Source organism: Bufo bufo, chromosome 6 (genome assembly GCF_905171765.1).
Source record: "Bufo bufo chromosome 6, aBufBuf1.1, whole genome shotgun sequence".
Lineage (NCBI taxonomy): Eukaryota > Metazoa > Chordata > Amphibia > Anura > Bufonidae > Bufo > Bufo bufo.
Window position 1 is genome coordinate 186720768 of NC_053394.1, and position 18141 is coordinate 186738908.

An 18141-nucleotide genomic window follows, 5' to 3' on the forward strand; every position below is an offset into this window, starting at 1 on the left:
AGGCAATGGATGACCTAGAGACCTTCGAGCCCCTATTCTTTCTTGCAAACTGGATAAGAAGACTAATTGGAATAAAGAGGATTTGGCGTCACTCAGTATCCGGCATCAATATAGGCAAGGCAAAAGACAATGTTCAAAGGATATTATTTAATGACTCACAACATGTTGTATAAGATAACAAATAAAATGACAGATAAAATACTTGAAATAAAAACTCTAAAAATTGCACATATAGCCTATTGGGACCACTATATTGAGTTCTATATTCAGTCTCTAATATCCATATTGTTTCAAAGTTTGTAATAGGTCATATGGTGATCACCAGGTAGAGCCAATAACGGTTCATGTTGGTTTAAAGCACTTTGAATTAACTGTAGGTGTACTTTACCACTCCTGTTGGCCGTGCGGATGCTTGGCTGTGAGCTGCAAGGTTCACTCCTGTTGGCCGTGCGGCTGCTTGGCTGTGAGCTGCAAGGACCTTTGAAGGCGAACTCGCCTATCGACACTTCCCCGTGTTGCTGGATGTTACAATCTGCTCTGACCCTCCAGGACCTGGCCGTGGCGTCCCACGTGGTTTAGCCGGGTAGGTCAGGTGACTTCCTGTTCCAGGCAGGGTTTTTCAAATAAGTACAGCGTTCACTTGTAATTATAAGTGTCTTCCTTATATCGTCCCACACTGTCTGCCGACCATACGCGTTTCGGGACAAAGTCCCTTCCTCAGTGGTACAGACAGTGGGATTAGAATGTCCTTTTTATATCATCTTTAATTGATGAAGTGCATGCTGGGACAGTGAGGGACTTGGAAGACAAGGATGTGGATTTTTAATAATGGTTCATTCGTGATCATTTAGATGTATGTACTTTCATACAAGGAACAACAATTTTATATATAATCTCAGTGCATCCTTTCAAAGTATAATGCTATATGGATAATATTACAGTTACACAAAACATTTAAAATGCATAAATTTATTAAATATAACAGATATAAAAAACGCATATGCGCACCTGCGATTTTGATGAGTCTTCAATAGGTTTGCACCAAATTGTTAAAAACATATAAAAATAATGGTAGATCAATGATATTATTTTTAAATCAATGATTTCATATGTTTGTCAGGCTTTTCTCATCAAAAACATTAAGTTTGTGCATACAGTATTTAATATATAGAAAAAATATTCAATATTGATACATTCATCCAATTAAAATAAATATTAATATATTATATTAAAAACATGTCTATATATGATGAAAACTCCCGATATTCAAAAATTTTCAAAAAACGCACCTGCGGTTTTGGTGCGTTTTTAGTGCGTTTTTTGCTAAAAACACTCAATATGAGTTGAGGGTGATGGCAAGAATGTAGGGAAGCATTCCCTATATTGCACATCATGATAAAGTCCAACTGTAGTATCCATATTTATAATTGACCTTGAATATGCTGTATGTTGTTATAGGGACGCGGGCCTGCCTAGAAGGAGAGATCTGGGTGCTGATAACACAGCCTGACACCAGATGTCCCATTCAAGGCAGACCAACGACCCTCTATAGGAATGCGAAGAGTTCTAGATCTGCGTTCAGACCCCTTGGGATAAGGGAGTCGAACTCAAAGATCCTCTTCGATTCATTTCTAGACATAAGGAGGATGTGGTTCCCACCTCTCCATGGTTGTTTGACTTTCTCTATAGCCATATATATCAAACTAGATGGGTCACTCCTATGGTAATCCCTGTAATGTTTGGATAGAGAATGCAATTCATATCCCTTTTTTATGTTGTTTACGTGTTCTGATATCCTCTTTTTTAGGGTACGTTTTGTTCGTCCTATGTACTGTTTATGGCATGGACATTCTATCAGATAAATCACGTTAGTGGAATCACATGTTAAACCCTCTTTGATGTCCAAGAAAAATGGATTTTGAGTTGAAATTGCTTTCAAGATCTTTTTAGGGAATGTGGTGATTCTACAATTGGAGCAACGCCCGCATCTATGAAATCCTTTAAAGGATAACCAATTTTGTTTCTGTGTATTGTGTTCTTTATTCTTTATAGATGGCGCTACCTTCAATCCCAAGTTCGAGGCCCTAGTATATGTAATCTAGGGTGTATTGGTAAGTATGGGCCCAACCACCTTATCTCCAAGTAAATGGTGCCAATACTTCGCAATAATTCTCTCCATACTCCTATACTGGGCATGAAATGGTAAAATCATTCTTATTTTCTCATCATTTTTGTTTTTGATGAGAAAAGCCTGACAAACATATGAAATCATTGATTTAAAAATAATAATCATTGATCTACCAAAAAAAAAATATAAAAAAAATAAATAAATAATATCATTGATCTACCATTATTTTTATATGTTTTTAACAATTTGGTGCAAACCTATTGAAGACTCATCAAAATCGCAGGTGCGCATATGCGTTTTTTAGATCTGTTATATTTAATAAATTTATGCATTTTAAATGTTTTGTGTAACTGTAATATTATCCATATAGCATTATACTTTGAAAGGATGCACTGAGATTATATATAAAATTGTTGTTCCTTGTATGAAAGTACATACATCTAAATGATCACGAATGAACCATTATTAAAAATCCACATCCTGGTCTTCCAAGTCCCCCACTGTCCCAGCATGCACTTCATCAATTAAAGATGATATAAAAAGGACATTCTAATCCCACTGAGGAAGGGACTTTATCCCGAAACGCGTATGGTCGGCAGACAGTGTGGGACGATATAAGGAAGACACTTATAATTACAAGTGAACGCTGTACTTATTTGAAAAACCCCGCCTGGAACAGGAAGTCACCTGACCTACCCGGCTAAACCACGTGGGACGCCACGGCCAGGTCCTGGAGGGTCAGAGCAGATTGTAACATCCAGCAACACGGGGAAGTGTCGATAGGCGAGTTCGCCTCCAAAAGGTCCTTGCAGCTCACAGCCAAGCATCCGCACGGCCAACAGGAGTGGTAAAGTACACCTACAGTTAATTCAAAGTGCTTTAAACCAACACGAACCGTTATTGGCTCTACCTGGTGATCACTATATGACCTATTACGAACTTTGAAACAATATGGATATTAGAGACTGAATATAGAACTCAATATAGTGGTCCCAATAGGCTATATGTGCAATTTTTTGAGTTTTTATTTCAAGTATTTTATCTGTCATTTTATTTGTTATCTTATACAACATGTTGTGAGTCATTAAATAATATCCTTTGAACATTGTCTTTTGCCTTGCCTATATTGATGCCGGATACTGAGTGACGCCAAATCCTCTTTATTCCAATTTGTACTCTTAACAGCAACAGGGAGTGCTGTGTGGCAGTGCACCTATTCCATCGTATTATCAGTGAGTGAGCCACCAAACCTTGACCTACTTCTGGATAAGAAGACTGTCAGATTTTCAAAAGTCTTTTGTGGCTTCCAGGTATCTCAGTACAGTGCGTCTGACGTCAAGAGTATGGAAGTCACTCTCCCTCTGGTTTCTTGGTTTGTCGCAAAAGGATGGGAGGGTGATTTCCTGACTTCTGTGGTAGTTGGAGACTACTTTAGGCATAAATCCCGGATCTAGTTTTAAGATGATTTTGTCGTCTGAAATGGTGAGATAAGGTTCTCTTATGGAGAGTGCTTGTATCTCTCCCAGCTGTCTGGCAGACGTAATGGCTATGAGAAATGCAGTCTTAAGAGTATTTTTATTGTGCAGTCTTCCAGGGGTTCAAAGGGAGGATGCATAAGTGCGTTAAGGACTAGGTTTAGGTCCCAGGTAGGAGTACGGGATCTTAGGGAGGGCCTCAGCCTGATTGCTGCTCTGATAAACCGCTTAATCCACCTATGATCAGCTAGACTGGTGTCAAAGAAGGTACTAAGTGCAGAGATTTGCACCTTCAATGTAGAGGGAGTAAGCCCCATCTCCAGGCCGTTCTGTAGGAAGTCCAGGATTTTCTGAATGTTAGGTTCCCTGAGGTTTGATTCTGTTTCTCCAGACCATGAGCAAAACCTTTTCCATATTTTAAGGTATATTGCTGATGTCACTTTTTTCCGACAGTATTTCATTGTAGAAATGACTCTGTCAGAAAGACCTTGGTGTTTCTGTATGGCGACCTCAGGATCCAGGCTGTGAGCTTGAAGAACTCTGGGTGAGGGTGAAAGATGGGGCCATGGTGAAGAAGGTCCCGGATGGGTGGTAACTTCCAGGGTTCCTCTATTGCTAGTTTCCGGAGTAGGGGGAACCAGCTCTTTTTTGGCCAGAAAAGTGTGATCAGTAAGACAGTCGTCCTCCCCTCCATGATTTTCTGAATTATTCTCGGGATCAGGGGGAGAGGCGTATGCCAAGCCCCAATTCCAAGTCAGTGATAGAGCATCGATTCTCCAGGGGTGGTCTCTTGGGTTCAGCGAGCAGAATGTTATTATTTTTGCATTTTCTTTTGAGGCGAATAGGTCTATCGTGGGGAGGCCCCATCTCCTGGTTATCGCCTCAAACACTTCTTGTTTTAATGACCACTCTGAGTGGTCTATTTTCCGACTGCTGAGGAAGTCTGCTTCCTGGTTCAGAGAGCCTTTCAGGTGGACTGCCGACATGGACCTCACTTCTTTCTCTGCCCAGAATATTTCTTCCGCAATGCTCTGGAGTCTTTTTGAGCGTGGACCTCCCAGGTGTCTGAGGTATGACACAGTTGTCATGTTGTCCGATAGGATCTTTACATGTCAGTTCTCTAGAAGCTCCCAGGCTGCATTCAGGCTCTTCCAGACAGCGTACAGTTCCCTGAAATTGGATGATTGATTGGACATTTCTTTCCCCCCAGGAGCCCTGGTAGTATCGGTCCTCAACCTTTGCCCCCCAACCTGAGTTGCTGGCGTCCGTGAGGATTGTGACAGATGGGGTTCTGCTCCATGGGACTCCCCTGGACAAGTTATTCTCCACTGTCCACCAGGATAGGGATATTTTCACGGAGCTTGGGATCCGCAACCTGTGGTCTAAATATCCTAATTTTTTGTTCCACCGATTCAGAATCCAGCTCTGCATGACACGGTAATGTGCTTGAGCCCATTCTACTGAGGGGATGCAAAAAGTTAGAAGGCCCAAGAGGCTCATCGCCTCTCTTATAGAACATACTCTTTTCAGTTGGAATCTTTTTACCTTCTGTTTGAGAGCCTGGATCTTGACCTGAGGGAGAAAGGTTTTTTGTTTCTGTGAGTGCAGGGTCACACCTAGGAAGGTCACGCTCGTGGAGGTATGCAGGACAGACTTTGACCTGTTCACTATGCAGCCCAGCTCCGCCAGACGGGACAAAAATGTTTCTAAGTGAGGTAGAAGGAGAGACCTTGAATCGCCTATAATCAAGAAGTCGTCCAGGTATGGTACTATGTTGAGTCCCTCTTGTCTCATAGGTGCCACCATTTCTATTACCAGTTTTGTAAAGAGTCTCGGAGCGGATGAGATCCCGAATGGGAGGGCTGTGAACTGGAAGTGAAGGATTCTGTTGTGCAAGTCCTGAAATAGGAATCGCAGGAATTTTTGATGGTTGGGATGGATTGGGAAATGATAATATGCGTCCCTTAAATCGACCAAACACATAACTGCTCCCATATTTATCAGGGGGATTACTGACTTCAGGGATTCAATCTTGAATCTCCTGTATAGGATAAATTTGTTCAAGTGCTTTAGGTTTATTATCATGCGAAACTATCCTTCTTTCTTTCTTACTAGAAATAAAGTTGAATAGTATCCCTGTTTTAACCACTTAAGGACCACAGGTTTATACCCCCCTAGTGACCAGGCCCTTTTTTACAAATCGGCACTTCACAACTAACAGTTTATTGCTCGTTCATGCAACTTGGCAGCCAAATGAATTTTACCTCCTTTTCTTCTCACAAATACAGCTTTCTTTTGGTTGTATCTGATTGCTGCTAAGATTTTTCGTTTTTCCAATATTAATCAAAATATTAATCAAAAAAAGTGTATTTTTAACTTTCTCTGGTTAAATTGTTCAAATATAATTACATTTCTATACAAGTTTGTGTCAGAATTTATTGTGCTACATGTCTTTGATAAAAAAAAAAAATCCAATAAGTGTATATTTATTGGTTTGCGCAAAAGTTATAGCATTTACAAACTATGGTACAAAAATGTGAATTTCCGCATTTTGAAGCAGCTCTGACTTTCTGAGCACCTGTCATGTTTCTTGAGGTGCTAGAATGCCAGGATAGTATAAATACCCCCCAAATGACCCCATTTTAGAAAGAAGACACCCCAAAGTATTCGCGGAGGGGCATGGTGAGTTCATGTATGATTTAATTTTTTTTCACAAGTTAGCGGAAAATGACACTGAGGAAAAAATAAAAAAATTAAGTTTCCATTTCTGCTAACTTCTGGAAAAAATAAAAAATAAAAAAAAAATCTCCCACGGACTCACTATGCCCCTCAGTGAATACCTTGGGGCGTCTACTTTCCGAAATGGGGTCATTTGTGGGGTGTGTTTACTGTTCTGGCATTTTGGGCGGGGCTAAATTGTGTGACTGTAAAGCCTAAAGGTACTTGTTGGACTTTCGGCCCCTTTACGCACCTAGGCTGCAAAAAAGTGTCACACATGTGGTATCGCCGTACTCAGGAGAAGTAGGGCAATGTGTTTTGGGGTGTATTTTTACATATACCCATGCTGGGTGAGAGAAATATCTCTGTAAATTGACAACTTTGTATAAAAAATAAAATAAAAAATGGGAAAAGTTGTCATTTACAGAGATATTTCTCTCACCCAGCATGGGTATATGTAGAAATACACCCCAAAACACATTGCCCTACTTCTGAGTACGGCGATACCACATGTGTGACACTTTATTGCAGCCTAGGTGCGCAAAGGGGACCAAATTCCAATGAGTATTTTTAGGATTTCACAGGGCATTTTTTACGCATTTGGATTCCAAACTACTCACGCTTTAGGGCCCCTAAAATGCCAGGGCAGTATAAATACCCCACATGTGACCCCATTTTGGAAAGACACCCCAAGGTATTCCGTGAGGGGCATGGCGAGTTCCTAGAATAAATTTTTTTTTGCCACAAGTTAGCGAAAAATGATGATGAATATTTATACATACATACATACATACATACATACACAATATCTTCAAGCAGTATCTCTGCTTTAAACTAGGGCAATCCTCTATAGTAGTACAACTCACTATGAAAGCGGCAGTCAGGGCGGCAGCGTAACCTCGCGATTCTCACTCATTCACGCTCCTCCAACTTCATTCATGAAGGAGGAGCGTGAATGAGTGAGAATCGCGAGGTTACGCTGCCGCCCTGACTGCCGCTTTCATAGTGAGTTGTACTACTATAGAGGATTGCCCTAGTTTAAAGCAGAGATACTGCTTGAAGATTATAGACTACATATGAAAACTGCTTCATTACACTCTGCTTTCTACTAGAACAGTACTCACTATGAAAGCAGCGGTCCAGCCGGCGCGTGACGTCACTCACTCGGTCATGCTCCTCCCACTTCATTAATGAAGCTGGCAGGAGCGTGACTGACTGAGTGACGTCACATGCTGGCCGGACTGCTGCTTTTATAGTGAGTACTGTTATAGAAGAAAGCAGAGCCATTAAAAGATTTTACATATAAAGTCTACTGTGTGCCCTGTGGTGTAATGGGGGTCACTATTCGCACAGGGACAATATACTGTGACACATATGATACTGTGACCAGCATAAGATCATCTTATGCTGGTCACAGTATCATATGTGTCACAGTATATTGTCCCTGTGTGAATAGCGTCATCCACAGGTCCCGTCCCCCCCAAAACAGTGCGTCATCCACAGGTCCGGTCCGGTCCCCCCCCCCCCCCCCAAAAACAGTGCGTCATCCACAGGTCCGGTCCCCCGTCCCCCCCAAAAACAGTGCGTCATCCACAGGTCCGGTCCCCCGTCCCCCCCAAACAGTGCGTCATCCACAGGTCCGGTCCCCCCCCCCCCCCCAAAACAGTGCGTCATCCCCAGGTCCGGGCCCCCCCCCCCCCCCCCAAAACAGTGCGTCATCCACAGGTCCGGTCCCCCCCCCCCCCCCAAAACAGTGCGTCATCCACAGGTCCGGCCACCCCCCCCCCAAAAACAGTGTGTCCAGAGCCTGACTCCCCACAGGCTACTCCAGCGGAAGAGCTGGCACATTTACCACCCCAGTGGACCTGGTTGGGAGCTGAGGACATAACATAGCAGCCAAACATTTACAGTTTTACAGTTTAAACACAAAACCCCCTTCTCTGTCTGTAACGCAATCAACAAAATACAATGGGCATTGTCTGACGCAATCAACAAAATACAATTACCAAAACACATTGGGCTCTGCCTGTGATACAATTACTAAACATAATGGGCCAACTTAAAGAGAACCTGTCATGTGGATATTTGATTATAATCGAACTTATTATATACACAATCATTAACTACTAAAAAGTACCTTAGATGTATTCACTTACTGGTGTGACAGATGGTTACCTCATAATATACACACAAAGATGCCACATGCTAATGAGCTAATTTGAGTCCAGCGTGATGCCTGAGTCCAGCATTTTTTAATTCAGAGCTATAGCCACTCCCCTGCCCACCTGCTGCTGATTCAGATGGAAAATAACTGTCAAAGAGTCAGGAGCTCATGAATATTCACGACTCATCATTATGAGCTGGAGCTTTTCAATACAAGATGTTGGCAGATTGACTGGGTCAATTAAAGAAAGTGACCCAGCATTTTGCTAAGAGAATCAGTTACTTATTTATGTTGCCCTTATTTATGTGGCTGGCACTGTTACAGAAGGGGGGGGGGGGGGGTATCTGTGGCTGGCACTGTTACAGAAGGGGGGGGGGTATCTGTGGCTGGCACTGTTACAGAAGGGAGGGGGTATCTGTGGCTGGAACTGTTACAGAAGGGGGGGGGGGGTATCTGTGGCTGGCACTGTTACAGAAGGGGGGGGGGGGGGGTATCTGTGGCTGGCACTGTTACAGAAGGGGGGGGGGGTATCTGTGGCTGGCACTGTTACAGAAGGGGGGGGGTATCTGTGGCTGGCACTGTTACAGAAGGGGGTATCTGTGGCTGGCACTGTTACAGAAGGGGGGTATCTGTGGCTGGCACTGTTACAGAAGGGGGGTATCTGTGGCTGGCACTGTTACAGAAGGGGGGTATCTGTGGCTGGCACTGTTACAGAAGGGGGGTATCTGTGGCTGGCACTGTTACAGAAGGGGGGGGATCTGTGGCTGGCACTGTTACAGAAGGGGGGGGTCTGTGGCTGGCACTGTTACAGAAGGGGGGGAATCTGTGGCTGGCACTGTTACAGAAGGGGGGGGGGATCTGTGGCTGGCACTGTTACAGAAGGGGGGATCTGTGGCTGGCACTGTTACAGAAGGGGGGGGGGATCTGTGGCTGGCACTGTTACAGGGGGGGGATCTGTGGCTGGCACTGTTACAGGGGGGGATCTGTGGCTGGCACTGTTACAGGGGGGGATCTGTGGCTGGCACTGTTACAGGGGGGGGATCTGTGGCTGGCACTGTTACAGGGGGGGGATCTGTGGCTGGCATTGTTACAGGGGGGGGGGGGATCTGTGGCTGGCACTGTTACAGGGGGGGGGGATCTGTGGCTGGCACTGTTACAGGGGGGGGGTCTGTGGCTGGGCACTGTTACAGGGGGGGGATCTGTGGCTGGCACTGTTACAGGGGGGGGGGGATCTGCGGCTGGCACTGTTACAGGGGAGGGGGATATGTGGCTGGCACTGTTACAGGGGGGGGGGGGGGGGGGATATGTGGCTGGCACTGTTACAGGGGGGGGGGGATCTGATAAGTTGCCCAGGTTTCTAAAATTGGATGGGTCGAGAGGTTGAAGAGGTTTTCATTCTTCTGGATAGGGAAAGCACGGTTCCAGATAACGCATTGGCTGCGGAGTTCACTGTTAAAGGGGCGGCCACTTTGAAAGTCACTGTTATTTAATATAAAATTGCAATAAATAAATACCCGAGCAACGCCGGGTCATCAGCTAGTTAAAAATAAAAGTTAGATTTAACTAAACTGAAATAAACATGGAATGTATTTTATTTGAACTTGCTTGTTTGCCCTTCTGAATGGACTTATTTGATAACACGAATCAACATATTTTCTTAACTAATAATAATAAAAAATAAAAAAATCATAAAAATTATGTCTAGATCGACTACAGGATGGGATCCTGATAGGATTAAACAAGAGCGGGGGCCTCCCTCCGAGTGGAGATCGTGGTGCTGGTAACACAGCCTGACCACAATGTCCCATCAGTGAGGGGCACCCACCCATATCTACAAGAAGCCAAATAGCTCGAAGTCCGAATTGAGGCCTCCAGGTAACAATGTTTCAAATTCATAAATACGTCTGGATTCTTGTCTAGACATTCTTGAAATATGATCCCCACCTCTCCAATGAATATTCACTTTCTCAAAAGCTACAAACGTCATCCCAGTACCTTCCTTATTATGGTGTTTGAAATGTAAGGATAAAGAATGCTTTTCATAGCAGTTTGTAATGTGCTCAGAAATTGTCTTTATTAAGGTTCTTTTAGTCCTTCAAATATATTGCTTTTTACATGGGCATTCTACCATATATATTACACTTGTTGAATAGCATGTTAAAAAATCCTTTATTTCCCATGAAAAGGTTTTATTCGATAAATACATCTTCAATGTTGTTTTGTGTAATTTTGCAATTGTTGCATCGGCCACATCTAAAAAAAAAACTTTTAGATTGGACCATCCATGTGAAATAGAATCCCCATGTTTTTTCTTGCTTATTGTTGGTGCAATTTAAAGTGATAAATTAGAAGCTCTTGTGTATGTGATATGTGGGCCATTGCTAAGTGAAGGACCTATCACTTTATCTTTTAATACAGGATACCAATGTTTTTTTATTATGGCCTCAATTTTCTTATATTGTACGGTAATATCCTAATGGGTTCTTCCTGAACGTTTGGATTTACATCTTCAGATTCAAAGAATAATTCCCTCTTCATATTTCTAACTTTAAAAAGTGATTTATCTAATATTTGTGGTGGATAGTTTTTTTTTTTTATTAAAAAAGGATTTTTCATTTCTGATGCTTCTCTTTCAAAGTCTTCTTCATTGGTACAATTTCTCTTTAATAGTTTGAATTGTCCAACTGGAATATTAAGTAGCCATCTTGGCCGGTGGCAACTTGAATAAAGAATATGACTATTTCTGGAGACTGGTTTTTGATAAGTTTTACAGGATAATCGATTTGTTTGTATTTTAATCAATAGGTCTAAAAACTCAATTTGTTGTGTGCTAATACTCAGAAAATTTCAAATTGTTCTGATTATTATTGATTGATTCTAAAAATGTATTGAGTTCGGCTTCTGTTTTGTTCCAGATGAAAAAAATATAAAAAAATTATAAAATCGATGCATCTATGCCAGAGTACCAGGTCCTCCCCAGTATAGGTATAATATCTAATTATATTTTTTTCATCTGGAAGAATCCAGACGTATTTATGAATTTGAAACATTGTTACCTGGAGGCCTCAATTCGCACTTTATTTGGCTTCTTGTAGATATGGGTGGGTGCCCTCACTGAAGGGACATTGTGTGTTACCAGTACCACGATCTCCCCTCAGATGGAGGCCCCCGCCCTTGTTTTGTCCTTCTATCAAGATCCCATCCGGTAGTCGATCTAGACATAACTAATAATAAATAAAAAAAATATTAAAATTAAGAAATATGTTTATTTGTTTATCAAATAAGTCCATTCAGAAGGGAAACAAGCAAGTTCAAATAAAAAACATTCCCTGTTTATTTCAGTTTAGAGTTAAATCTAACTTATTTTTAACTAAGAGGTTATGGAAAGTGAAGAAAAGAAGTAGTAATTAAATAAACACATTAAAATTACAAAACACTCATGAAAATCGCAATAAAAAAGCAACTGCGTTTTTTTACATTTTTATCTACCTTCTATGTCATTTCTTATCTACCTTCTATGTTATTTTATTTACCTATATATTTCTATATTTGGTAGGAAAATTATAACATTTTATAGAAATGGGATAATATATAAGATATGTTGTCCATGTCTTCGTGAAAATCCATTCCGGGTTTTCGATGTAGTTCATGACACTGGAGTATAAAAAAGGGGGTAGATCCGATCTGAATCGTGGCCACTGAGGAAGAGGTAAGAGCACTTCAAAATGCGTCTGGCAAAGATACAGACTGAACTAGCTACCAGAACCCATCATTTTCAGTCTTCATCTGAACATAAACGGATTGAAAGTATATACATTTTTGAAACCAGCAAGTGCCGAGGATTTGGCAGTACGAGCGGGAGTATCACATGACATATTCTAAACCACGTGGGACGCCAACTCCGGCGCGCAAGCACGAGACAGGTTCTGAACCACGTGAGAAGCCAGCTCCAGCGCCTAACTAGTACAGTGAGCCTAAAATATAAACCAGTCTCCAGTAAGTAGAGACTTACAAACTACTAATATACTTACCTGTTATTATATGCCTCACTAAACTGAGAATTGGAATGTTTCTTGGAACCCACATCACGATTTGATGTGAATCATTACTTTTGCTCTAAAAAAAATTTATGAAGTTTTCATGAATTGTGTAATGATAAACTATTTTACCTTCCATTACTTTATATAGCAGGCATGTCCAAAGTGCGGCCCGCGGTCCGGAGTAAAACGGCCCCCCAGAGGTTTGATTAAATAATGGGTATTCCGGCCCCCGGCCCCTCTCACCGGTCACCGCCAGCTACTCACCGGGAGCCCACAGCTTCACAGGAAGAGGCTGCATCAAAGGCCAAATCTCGCGGCGACGTCCGAGATCACGCGAGATTTGGTCTTTGCCTTCACAGAGAAGGAAAGCCGAGATCTCACAACGTCCGAGATCTCGCGGTATTTGGGCTCAGGGAGAAGGAAAGCCCAAATCTCAGATGTCACGAGATCTCGGACATCGTGAGATCTCGGCTTTTCTTCTCTTGTAAGGCCAGAATATCGGCCAAAATGTCATACTGCACATAAAATATAATTGTGATCGGTTAAGTAGCAGTTTGTTGAGGTCTCCTACCTCCACGGATCACATTACCCCCAGGGGACATTTATTCAGTGTGAAGGTCACAAATGTAGAAGAAAAAATTTATTAAAACGTTTCTGGCTGCGTTCTAGCGCTGAGTTCCAGGTCCAAACATCATAATCAAAAAGTCATCACCAATTAACGTCGCCTTTCCTTCTCCCTGCGCCTCCACACTTACAGCCACAAGGCCAGAGCGACCATAAGGGCTATTGAGCCTATTTGAGTCTATTGAGGAAAAAAAAAAACACACACTTGCAGGCTGGGCTGTGAACTAAAGCAGAAAAGGGGGCATAATCCGAATCAGTGGTAGCAAGCTGTCATACCCTTCATTAACCCCTCACTGTACGTCACTGGGCTAGAATCTGATTATCTGATTGTGCTCCTAGTACTCTCTACAAATAACTTCTCCCATCTGGCCAATTTTTATAATGGCAACTACAAATAAGAAACGAAAAGTTGACAGTGGGGGACGCCGCTTCCAGGACAGGTGGAAAGTGGAACATTTTTTCACTGAAATACGGAATCACTGTGTTTGTCTAATATGCCAAGAGACTGTGGCTGTTAATAAGGAATTTAATGTCAAGAGACACTACCAGTCGAGACACAGCACATACGTCAAGCTAACAGGGCGCGACCGCAGTGACAAGGTGAAGCAACTTGAAGCTGTTTTAATGTCACAACAGCGATTTTTTACAAGAGCCCGTGAGTCAAATGAAAATGCCACAAGGGCTAGCTATGAGGTAGCAACGTTAATTGCTAAAAATTGCAAATCTTTTGCTGAGGGAATGCGTTATGAAAATGGTGCAGAATATCTGTCCCGAGAAGAAGTCAGAGTTTTTCAACATTTGCCTGGCTCGTAACACTGTAGCACGGAGAGTAGAAGAAATTTCATCCTAGAGACAGTTAACGTCAAAAGGAGTTGATTTTGACTTCTTTTCAATAGCCTGTGATGAAAGCACGGACCTCTCCGACACAGCTCAGTTGCTGATTTTTCTGAGAGGGGTGGACGATGAAATGAATGTGACTGAAGAGCTACTTGACCTCCAGAGCCTTAAGGACCAAACAAGAGGAACTGATTTATTTGTTTCTGTTAGTACTGCCATAGATGACATGAAACTGCCTTGGAACAAAGTTACTGGGATAATTACTGATGGGGCACCTGCCATGGCTGGTGAACGAAGTGGATTATCAACCCTAATCTGTAACAAGGTGATCGAAGAAGGAGGCAAAGCTATTAAACTGCATTGTATCATTCATCAACAAGTTCTCTGTGCTAAACATCTCAAATATGACCATGTTATGAAACCGGTGCTAAAGACCATTAATTATATTCGCTCTAGAGCCCTGTGCCACCGCCAGTTTAAACAGTTTCTACTGGATATCCAGGCTGAATACGAAGATGTCTTATATCATAACGTTGTAAGATGGCTCAGTCGAGGGTCTGCACTGCAGCGTTTCTACTCTCTCAGAAAATAAATTGGAGAATTCTTGGAAACAAAGGGACAACCGATACGAGAACTATCTGATCCTATTTGGCTGGCTGATTTAGGGTTTCTAGTCGACATAACAAAGCATCTGAATGTACTGAACACGAGTCTTCAGGGCAAAGATGCAGCGGTGAACCAGCTTTATCCACACCTCAAAGCCTTTGGAACAAAGCTGCAACTTTTCCAAAAGCATTTGTCACAAACACCGCCCAATACCATTCATTTTTCAGCGTTGCAGGAAATAATGAACAGTTTTCCACAGGATGATATCAGTGCACAAGCGAGCAGGTATGCAGCAGACATTGCATCTCTGGCTGGGGAGTTTAGACGGCGCTTTCAAGATTTTGCAGCTATTGAAAAGGAGATCACCCTTTTCTCCTCTCCATTCTCTGTTGACCCCGACAATGCTCCAGATCAGCTGCAGCTCGAGCTCATTGACCTGCATTGTGACAGTGAGTTACACAGTCGGCACCAACAGCTCTCTCTTGTGAAATTTTACAGCCAACTGGATAAGAGCCGTTTTAAAGAGATTCGAACATTGGCAAAGAAAATGCTGAGCTTGTTTGGCTCAACATATTTGTGTGAGAAGACATTCTCTGTTATGAACCTTAACAAGAATCGCATGCGGACAAGACTAAGTGACTCTCACTTGCGTGGTATTTTGCGCATCAAAACCACAGCCTTTGGACCAGATCTAGCCTATCTGCTGCAGTCCAGATCTCAGTTTCACCCTTCACATTAGTGCAGCAAGATCTTTTTCAGTTGAGAAGAATACGTTGTAAAATCTCAGTTAAAGTGAACCTGTCATCAACTTTATGCTAATCTCACTGAGGGCAGCATAAAATAGTGACAGACATGCTGACTTCAGCAGTGTGTCACTCATGAGCTAAAAGTCAGTGGTTGCTGAGAACCAGCATCATAATCATTGCAGACTGAGCCTGGAAAAGAGTCAGATCTACCTGAGAAGAGTCCTGGTTATTATAATCTCCTGCTCTCTCGCCCACCTGCTGACGATTGGCAGTTCTCTCCTAGAGAGAAAGGGAGAACACTAGGTAGAAGAAAGACTGTCAGTCATCAGCAGGTGGGCGGGAGAGCAGGAATCTATGAATAACCAGGACTCTTCTCAGGAGGCCGGGACTCTTTTCCAGGCCTAGTCTGCAATGATTGTAATGTTGGTTCTCGGCAACCACACTTTTAACTTATAAATGACAGAGCGCTGAAATCATCTCTCCTGTCTCTACTTTATTCTGCCTTTAGTATAGTATGGGTGGAATAAAGTTGATAACAGGTTCCCTTTAATGTCAGTTGGTCAATCAGTTATAAATATATTTGAACATATGTGTATACTTTGTGTTATGTTCCTGTTCACATTCTTGGAATTTAAAAGTTAACAGACAACCTTGTAATGTACTGTTTCCGACATATTTCTGCCTCCTGTTTTTTATATTGAAGGCAGAGTGATTTAACACCTGTTTAGATTTGTCATCCAAGTCACAAAATGAAAGGTATGCCGTTTGCAATAAAATTTGCATTAAATAGTTAATTTGCATGTAATTTTAATGGTTCAAAGAATGTTGGGCAAAATGGTCGGCCCTCACACATGTTCACTTCATCAAATCTGGCCCTCCTCGAAAAAAGTTTGGACACCCCTGTTATATAGAGACTATATCAATTTACCATTCACTGTTTATGATTGCAGAAGTAGAGTATATCCTAAGCTAATATTAATTTTCTACTAATAGACTATTTTCTAGGTAGATTAACCGGTACATTAATAACTTGTGACCATACAACAACTATACCGCAAAATATACATTCTTATTAGCATTTTTGAGGGGGTTATTTTGAGTCGTTTGTACTATTTTCATATTTTTATATATTTTGAATATATGTGTTCTAATAAAAGTATTTCTAATATGCGTTTAACACACGGATGGTGAGTGCCTGTTTTTTATCCTTCAAAAATATACATACACACTGTATCTCTCTCGATATATCCCCATGTACTCTTTTTTTCTTTGTATCTTGGAGGTTCTTAATTAGCTCCCTCATGCTCCAGCAAATCTTTCCCTTCACTGCCCAGCTGTGTTCATACAAGTAGACCGCAGTTACTCCTGCCTCAAAGCATCTAGTCATTATAGATACCCAGAGGAGGCAGTGCATGCACTGTAAACCAAAAGAGCGCTCACACTAACATCCTTTTTCTCAGGGACAGCTGAGGTCAGCGACTGCTTTGTAACCTTTGATCAAGGACTTTGTATTCATGATTGGAACCATATACGGCCAAACAAAACTCAATATCTATTGCAGTGTTTCCCAACCAGTGTGCCTCCAGCTGTTGCAAAACTACAACTCCCAGCATGCCCGGACAGCCAAGGCTGTCCGGGCATGCTGGGAGTTGTAGTTTTGCAATAGCTGGAGGCACGCTGGTTGGGAAACACTGATCTTTTACACTGATTCTGCAGTTTACAGAGACCTCCCATATGTGGTCGTAAACTGCTGTGTGGGCACACTGCAGGAGGCAGAAGGAAAGGAGATGGTTTTTGCTGTACTGATTTTTAGACACCATGTTCCATTTGAAGCCCCTCCGATGCACCCTACAGTAGAAACTACCAAAAAGTGACCCCCTTTTGAAAACCATGGGATAAGGTGATAGTTTTATTGGTACTATTTTGAAGTACATATGATTTTTGAACGCTCAATATTACGCTTTCAGTGAGGCAAGGTAACCAAAAAAAAAGCTGTTCTGGCACAGTTTTTACATTTACAATGTTCACCTGACAGGTTAGATCATGCAATATTGTGGTAATAGTCCGGAACCAAAGCAGAGTTCGGTTTAAAGTTTTAAAGTGGTTTTCCCACTTAAAAAATCAATTATCGAATTTATTCAGCGAAGTCACGTCGTGAATAACTTACTTCGGCTCATCTGAGCCCATATCCTGTAATATTGTACGGAGGAAAATCTCTGTACAGTATTATTCTGAAGTTTTGAACAAAGACTTCGGATGAAGCATCCGAAGCTCGCTTCGCTCAACACTAGTCGCTGCCATGACGAACCTGTACGTCATGGTGGCTTAAGGCAGTGCAGTCCATGATGTACAGATACATGACGTGGCTTAAGGGATTAATATAGTACTTGGATCTAATCACTATCACTTAACGTGCACTGCAGCATTTTCTTTCTCTTCTGCATAGTATGGCTTCCCTGGTCGCATTGGAACACTATCCTGGGGCCGCCACTAATATTAATCTCCACATGTACCGTAGTTAATAAAAATTAGTAATAATTTAGTACATGTAGGTTTATAATGTAGGGCATTCTAGACCCAATTTATTAATATTTTGCTATTTATTTTGTGATTTTTTTTTTTTAACACAACAGTTACAAGCTCCTCCTATGTGTACAACATTCCTGACATTTTTTTATGTATTTAAATGCACACTCCTTAAGCACTTTTTATGTCCTATTGTATCTGAAGATGGCCTAGAAATGCTTTGGAATGAATACAACATTTTCTGGCTCACCTTTGGACAGCGCCTGAACTTAATTTT

At 41.9% G+C, this 18141-nt stretch overlaps 1 protein-coding gene across 2 annotated transcripts in view; it reads right to left on the bottom strand.

The window, feature by feature from the left end:
- NDUFV1 (NADH:ubiquinone oxidoreductase core subunit V1) overlaps positions 1 to 18141 on the bottom strand; it is a 126432-nt gene that overhangs the window by 89745 nt on the left and 18546 nt on the right. The gene's annotated exons all lie outside the window — the stretch shown is intronic.